Source organism: Rattus rattus, chromosome 1, assembly GCF_011064425.1.
Source record: "Rattus rattus isolate New Zealand chromosome 1, Rrattus_CSIRO_v1, whole genome shotgun sequence".
NCBI classification, from domain to species: Eukaryota; Metazoa; Chordata; class Mammalia; order Rodentia; family Muridae; genus Rattus; species Rattus rattus.
Window position 1 is genome coordinate 221,902,031 of NC_046154.1, and position 8,730 is coordinate 221,910,760.

At 36.9% G+C, this 8,730-nt stretch overlaps 1 pseudogene; it reads left to right on the forward strand.

The window, feature by feature from the left end:
- Positions 1-6,523: 6,523 nt before the first annotated feature.
- LOC116890083 lies at positions 6,524-8,432 on the forward strand (annotated as a pseudogene).
- Positions 8,433-8,730: the final 298 nt, after the last annotated feature.

The following is an 8,730-nucleotide window of genomic DNA, read 5'->3' on the forward strand; positions in this document are numbered from 1 at the left end:
TTGTTTTTTTTACGGAAGAGTAGTACTCCATTGTGTAGACGTACCACAATGGCTGTATCCATTCCTCTTGAAGGGTTTCTGGGTTCTTTCCAGCTTCTGGCTATTATAAATAAGGCTGCTATGAACATAGGGGAGCATGTGTCTTTGTTGTATGCTGGAGGATCTTTTGGTTATATGCCCAGGAGAGGTATGGCTGCATCCTCAGGGTACAGCAATGTACAATATTCCGAAGAACCTCAAGACTGATTCCCAGAGTGATTTTACCAGTTTGCAATCCCACCAACTATGGATTTTTTCCAAATCTGTTGGTTGTCATTTTGTCCTAATGAAAGTGTCATTTGCCTTGCAGAATTGTTACAGTTTTATGAGGTCCCATTTTCTGATTCTTGATCTTAGAGCATAAGCCATTGTTTTTTTGTTCAAGAAATTTTCCCCAGTGCCCATGCGATCTAGACTATTCTCCACTTTTTCTTCAATTACTTTGAATGTATTTGGTTGGATGTGGAAGTCCTTGATCCACTTGGACTTAAGGGTGATAAGAATGAATCAATTTGCATTCTTCTACATGCTGACCTACAGTTGAACCAGCCCATTTGTTAAAAATGCAATGTTTTTTCATTGGATAGTTTTAGCTCCTTTGTCAAAGATCAAGTGACCATGGGTGTGTGGGTTCATTTCTGGGTCTTCAATTTTAATCCACTGATCTACTTGCCTGCCTCTGTACCAATACCATACAGTTTTTATCACTCTTGCTCTGTAGTACTACTTGAGGTCAAGGATGGTGATTGTCCAGAATTTCTTTTATTGTTGAGTATAGTTTTCACTATTCTTGGTTTTTGTTCCTTTCAAATGAATTTGCAAATTGCGATTCTTTCTTAACATCTATGAAGAATTATGTGTTGGAATTTTGATGGGGATCTGGTTTTGCATTGAATCTGTATGGATTGTTTTTGACCTCAAAAATGGCCATTTTTTGAAAATGCTACTGTTTAAAAAAAAAAAAAATCAAACCATAGGTGTATGGGTTCATGGGATTCTATTCCATTGGTCTATCTGTTTTCATCTTCTGAGATCTTCTTTTTTTCTTTCTTCAGAGAGTCTTGAAATCAAAACAACCCTTTTTTTGCTAAGATCAAAACTCAGGTGACAGCAAATGCTATAATTCCATTGTTGGTGGGATTGTACAACCATTCTGGAAAATCAGTTGGAGAGTCTCAGTGAGGTACCCAAAAAATTTTATGTTCATTTTTGACTACTGTGAATCAAAACAATTTTATGAAATTGTCATTTGAATATGTTTCTTAGCTTGTTTATCCTTTGAGTCGAGGAAGGCTACTGATTTTTTGAGTTAATTTTATACCCAGTCACTTTGCTGAAGTTGTTAATCAGGCTTAGTAGTTCTCTGGAGGAACGTTTAGCGTAATTTAATTATACTATTATATCATCTGCAAATAGTGATATTTTGACTTCTTCCTTCCCAATTTGTATCCCTTTGACTTCCTATTGTTGTCTGATTGCTTTGATTAGGACTTTGAGTACTATATTGTAAAAGTAGGGACAGAGTGGGGAGCATTGTCTAGTCCCTCGTTTTAGTGGAATTGCTTCAAGTTTCTCTCCATTTAGTTTGATGTTGGCTACAGGTTTGCTGTATATTGCTCTTACTATGTTTAGATATGGGCCTTGAATTCCTGATCTTTCCAAGTCTTTTATCATGAAGAGGTGTTGAATTTTGTCAAATGTTATCTCAGCATCTTAACATTTTTGTCACACATATAATTGAATGCTTGGTTAGAGTCACATGAGGGACTGCATCGAGGAAATGATGTTAATTTTATAAGTTAAAAGTAGTTCTCTGGAGGAACGTTTAGCGTAATTTAATTATACTATATATTTTTTTTTATTTTTTTGATTTGACTTTTTTACACTAGTGGATTGCATTGATAGGTATTTTTCATATTAAACCATCCTGCATCCCTGGGATGAAACCTACTTGATGATGATGGATGGTCATTTTGATGTGTTCTTGGATTTGATTTATGAGAATTTTATTTAGTATTTTTGCGTCAATATCCATAAGGGAAATTGGTCTGAAGTTCTCCTTTGTTGGGTCTTTCTGTGGTTTAGGCACAAGCATAATTTTGGCTTCATAGAAGGGCTTGGGTAGTGCTCCTTCTGTTTCTATTTTGTTGATTAGTTTGGAGAGTATTGCTATGAGGCCTTCTATGAGGATCTGATAGAATTCTGCATTAAACACATCTGGTCTTGGGCTCTTTTTGGTTGGGAGACTTTTAATAACTGCTTCCATTTCTTTAGGTGTTATGAGATTGCTTAGATGGTTTGTCTGATTCTGATTTAACTTTGCTACCTGGTATTTGTCTAGAAAATTGTCCATTTCACCCAGATTTTCCAGTTTTGTTGAGTATAGGCTTCTGTAGTAGGATTTTATGACTTATTTTCAATTTATTCAGATTCTGTTGTTATGTCTCTCTTTTCATTTATGATTTTGTTAATTTGGATACTTTCTTTCTTTCCTCTGTTTAGTCTGGCTAAGAGTTTATCTATCATGTTGATTTTCTCAAAGAATCAGCTCCTGGTTTTGTTGATTCTTTGTATAGTCCTTTTTGTTTCAACTTGGTTGATTTCTACCCTATGTTTGATTATTTCCTGCACACTATTCTTCTTGGGTGTATTTGATTCTTTTTGTGCTAGAACTGTTAGGTGTTCTGTCAAACTGTTAATGTATGCTCTCTCCCTTTTTTTTTTTTTGGAGGCACTCAGAACTATGAATTTTCCTTTTAGCACTACTTTCATTGTGTCCCATAATTTTGGTATGCTGTGTCTTCATTTTCATTAAATTCTAAAAAGTCTTTAATTTCTTTCTTTATTTCTTTATTGACCATGTTATCATTGAGTAGAGCATTCTTCAACTTCCATGTATATGTAGGCTTTCTGTCATTATTGTTGTTATTGAAGACCAATCTTAGTCTGTGATGATCTGATAGGATGAGTGGGATTATTTCTATCTTCCTGTATCTGTTAAGGTCTGTTTTGTGATTGATTGTATGGTCAATTTTGGAGAAGGTACCATTAGGTGCTGAGAAGAAGGTATTTTCTTTTATTTTAGCATGAAATGTTCTATAAATATCTGTTAAGTGTATTTTGTTCATAACTTCTATTAGTTTCTGTATGTCTGTGTTTAATTTCTGTTTCCATGATCTGTCCATTGATGACAGTGCAATGTCGAAATCTCCTACTATCACTGTGTGAGATTCAATCTGTGCTTTGAGCTTTAATAATGTTTCTTTTATAAATGTGGGTGCCTTGCATTTGGAGCATAGATATTTAGGATTGAGAGTTCATCTTGGTGGATTTTTTCCTTTAATGACTATGAAGTGTTTTCCTTATCTTTTTTGATAACTTTGGATTGAAAGTTGATTTTATTTGATATTAGAATGGCTACCTCAGCCATTGTTTCTACCTTGTTTCTTGAGACTATCTGCTAGGAAAGTTTTTTCTCCATCCCTTTACTCTGAGTTAGTAACTGTCATTCCACTGTGGTGCAAAATGCTGGGGCCTCTTTACATATTCAGTCTGTTAGTCTATATATTTTGATTGGGGAGTTGAGTCTCTTGATATTAAGAAATATTAAGAAATAGGGATGTTTCCTGGTTTTTGTGATTGTTTGTTTTGTTGTTGTTGTTATAGGTGGAATTATGTTTGTGTGACTGTCTTCTTTTCAATTTGCTGCAAGATTACTTTCTTGCTTTTCCTATGATGTAGTTTCCCTCCATATGTTGATGTTTTCCATCTATTATCCTTTGTAAGGATGAATCTGTGGAAATATACTGTGTAAATTTGGATTTGCCATGGAATATCTTGGTTTCTCCATCTATGCTAAATGAGAGTTTTGCTGGATATTGTAGCTTTTCCATCATATAAAATACAGCATTCAGTGGAATGTCTTGGAAATAAATGAGCAGGCTGTCATGAGAAACAAAATTTGGTAGCTCCTTGAACTTGGACTTTTCATCATCTAAAAGTATGTTATAGATTTCAATTCTTTCTAAATAGCCTACTCTGATGTGATTAGTAGGTCAACAAAGTTTTTTCTATTTTCTTTGACTATGGGAATTTATTTTGATATACTACCATAAAGGCATCATGATTTTTTTCATCTTCATTGAAGATATTTAAAAGGTTTAAGATGAGTACTGATCAGCCAGAAGAGTGTTAGGTACCAAGCTATTGCTTAGGAAATAATCTTTAAAAGGCACAGAAAAATAGACTACAGCTGAGTACAAACATGGTAGCAATGGTGATTACATGTAGTAGTGAAAAAAATATCATTGACTTCTTTTCTAACCATATAATCTCTGCAGACAGCTTTGACAGCTTGCTTACAAGAAATATTTTCTAAAAGTTTCTTTTGAAATGGTAGACATGGCCTAAATTGCTTGGATGGCAAGCATCCAGTTCTCTGGCTTTGCAATATGATCCCTGTCAGGAAGATGAAAAGTCCCTTCCTCAGTTACATGTCTGTTGATATGAGCAAATCACATTCAACTCCAAAGTCTTTAAGAAAACAAGCCTAATTTTCTGTCCATTATTGGGAAGATTACCAGAGAAGAAATTATTCACTACTTTGTGATTGCCACGTTCAGAGGCTTTACTTCAAATGGCAGATAATTCTAGCCAATTTTGGAAGTAGAAGAAAGTATTTGAGGTTATATGCAAACAAACAACCAGAAAGTTTCCAGCAAGTATAGAAAAAAAATTTTAAAAATAAAAATAAAACAAAAAGTATTTTTATGGGTTTTTTTCTTCACTTGGCTAGTTTACCCAACAAACAAAATGTAATTTTTAAATGTTTATTCATTTACTGATAAATTTTTTCAAGAAATATTTAACTTTATTTTTGATGGGTAAAGAGTATGTTGAAAAAGAAAATAGTAACTTGAAGAATATTTCTTTTATCCCATGGTCAAGAGTTGTAGTAGAGGAAAAGTAAATGCTAAACGCTCCAACAATTTCATACCTCCCTCCTGCAGTTTTCAATATTAACACCTGGTACCTTCTCCTATTATTTCTCGCTTGTCACGTTTTGAGATGTTTGAATGCAGCTTTCATGAGCCTAAAGTGAGGGTATTGAACATTGATGTTTTATTCAAACATTGCTCATGCCCAGGTATAAAGGGTAATGAAAACAATCAGCTTCTTTGTATGTGATTATTGAAGGCAATAGGTTCTAGTTTAGAGGAAATTAACACTGGCATCATTTTGATGTTATGAGAAATGCTGTTGTTTTAAGTTATTTAAAGGATTTTTTTCATAAAGACTCTATAAAATTCTTTCATAAAGACTCTTTCATAAAGGCTCTAACTACCATATGACTAGTGTACATTTGTTCCTGAAAAAATAATGTATTCTAAAAGTAAATTTTAAAATACCCACCAACAATATTATAAAATCAATCAGTGACAATTATTTCTTATTTATTACTCCTGATTGCGTCTTCATTATACATATACATTGTGACAGTAGTTAGTGATATCAGTGCTCTGAATCCTGTTCAAGTGTCAATTTATATTTACAAAATAAATGGTATTTTCAGGTCAGAAAAAAAAAGTTACCAAAGCAAGGGTTAGTCATAGGGAAGTTACAAACCACAGTTGTATATTTAATTTTCCAAATTACAATCAGATCCTCTGAGTAAGAATGAGAAGCTATGATATGAGGTTGTACAGTATTTGTTGCTGAGATTAAAATATATCATAGCCTACTCATGCCAAACTATTCAAGTGGAGAAAAAAGAAATTGTCAAGTGCCTCAGAATAGATGAAAGAAATGTTCAAGTGTGAGAGTCTGAGTGATCAATGTGTAAACTGCCCAGGGCTATCAATAAAGCATTGTATCATTGCTTAAATTATCTGTCTAAGTGGTGAACAGAGCAGTACACTAACATACAATCAATGAAGTCTTAGTCAATGAAGTGCTTTATTTGGTTCTGAGACTTTATTACCTTTGTGAATTCACCTTTGTCAGAAAGTTAGATTATATTATTTCGGAGGGGAAAAATTCATGTTTCTGTTACATGGAAAACTCTCAGTGTCTAAGAAAACATACAAATCTGCATTCATTTTGTTCTGTATGGAGAAGCTTGTGTGCTACTAATTTGGCATCTGTGGAAAGTAGCATGCATGCTCACCAGTTATTATGGGTAATATGTGTAGAGAGTCCAAGAAATCGTCTTTTCCCATCTCTGTCTTTCTGATTCTCTATCTTCTTCTTCTCTGATTCTCTGAAACAACTACTCTCTTGCTCATTCACTTTTTCTCTGTGTACTTGTACATTTGTGTGTGTGTGTGTGTGTGTGTGTGTGTGCGTGAGAGAGAGAGAGAGAGAGAGAGAGAGAGAGAGAGAGAGAGAGAGGCACATGCACATGTGTATTTCAATGGGAAACATAAAAGCAGTATTTAAAAGGATTAAATATCATTGACCTAGTGCATTCTCTATCTTTCCCAACATGGTGGCCTCAGCACAAAAAAAGGATAAGAAGTGGAAAACCGTCTCCCTAACAGACTTTCTAGCTGAGGATGGGGGAACTGGTGGAGGAAGGACCCATGTTCCCAAATCAGTCAGCTGGGCTGACAAAACAATCTGGAAGGAGATGTGTCAACAACTTGGCATAGTAACGATGATGATGTGTAATCGGCACCTCCAGTTGACTGTATCATCCTTCCCACTGCTCTATGGGCTGCTCAGGGACCCATTTTCAACCAGGGTCATCTTCCCAAGTGGCCACCCTACATTGCTTTCTTAGGCAATCTGCCCTATGATGTGACAGAAGACTCCATTAAGGAATTTTTAGAGATTAAATATTAGCACTGTATGCTTACCACATGAACACAGCAATGCAGACAGGTGGAAAGGTTTATGGCTATGCGGAATTTGAGGACCTGGATTCTCTGCTCTGAGTGCTCTGAGTCTCAATGAAGAGACTCTAGGTAACAGGAGAATTCGAGTGGATGATGCTGATCAAGCACAGGATAAAGACTGGGATGACTGTTCTTTTGGTCAAGATAGAAAATTGGAAATTCAGACAAAACAGCAACAGACTGGAGGACCAGTCTTGCCACAGACAGCTTTGATGACTATCCACCTAGAAGAGGCAATGAAAGCTTTGGATGTATTGTTAAGACTAACATTTGAAATGTAAATAAAAAATCCAACAAAAAAGAAGATTTAGACTGGTATAAGGCTGGTTATAGGGTCCATTATCCAGATGGCCCGTACAGAGACATGAACCGCTATGAGGGCCAGAATCACTATGATGACCTAAGCAGCAGAGACTACGACCAAAGCTATGACTCCAGGATAGGCAGTGGCAGAAAAGCATTTGGAAGTGTTAACTGGAGGGATGATGACTACAGAGGAAGTGGCGACCGTTATGAAGACCTATATGACAGAAGGGATGATCTGTCATAGAGGTCCAGGGATGATTACTCTAAGGATGATTATAGGTGTGATGACAGAGCCTCGCCTTCCCTCCCTCCCTGCCAAAGACCCAGACTGAATCTAATGCCTCGCAGTACTCCTAAAGAAGATTCCTCTGCTCCTCTGCTAGCACCTCGTAGTCCGGTCGAGTGGCTTCTATCTTTGGAGAGATAAAGTCTGTTGACACAGCTGCTATAGAAAGAGCTGCTAGAGCAGCGGCTACAGAAAGAGGAGGAGGAGAAGCTGCAGCGTCAGCTGGATGAACCAAAACTAGACCACCCACTCCCTGGAGAGACACCCAAATTGGTGAAGCGAAGAAATTCAGGAAGAAAATGGTAGACGACAGGAAGTGAGTCATTGCAGACTGGCACCTAAGCCACATCTGGCAGAAGTCAAACCGGGATAGGAAGGAATGAGCGTGAGAATTCTCTAGAAAATGAAACCCTCAATAAAGAAGACTGACACTCTCCAACCTTTAAGCCTCCTATACCTGATAGTCTCTAAAGACAATCTCAACCCCTCCACCAAAGGAGAATGTGTGGGTGAACAAAAGCTCTTACCCTCCTGCTCGATCTCAGCTCTCAGACACAGAGCAGCAGTCCCCTACACGTGGTGGAGGGAAAGTAGCTCCAGTTCAGCCATCTGTGGAAGTTGGAAGGACCATGACGGAAAGATGAAAATAAAGTAGGTGTGGGGGGGCAAGCTGGAAACTCCAGCCCTGATCCTGGGAATGGAAGGAACAGAGACCACTGGAAGGAGTTGGATAAGAGTGACAGCAAAAAAAAAAAAAAAAAATCAAGACTCCACATCTGCTTCTGAGTCAATAGTCAATGAAATCTGAGAAGACTCCAGCCTCCAAGTTCAGTTCTGCAGGCAAGAATGCTGCTCTATCGGGGGATAGTGAGGGTGAGAAGGAAGGAGAGGACCTCACTGAGTAGACCTCCAAGTTCTGTGGTTTCTCCTAGTCTTCACCCTGGAACATTCAAGAGCAAATCAAACCTCTACTCAGACAAGACAAAATAAACTCACCAACTCCTCAAGAACGTTCTAAACTTTTTTTAAAAAGAAAATGAAGTTCTTTTGCATCCTGCTTCAGCCTTTTAAAGTACTGAAGTAACTGGAGAATCACCGCTTAGCCAGAGATGTGACTACCGCTTTTGAAATTGTGACTGTCTGATGATACCAAGCAGTTAGCTGTGTGAAAAGTGTCTAGGGCTCCATTAAGCAGAGATTTAG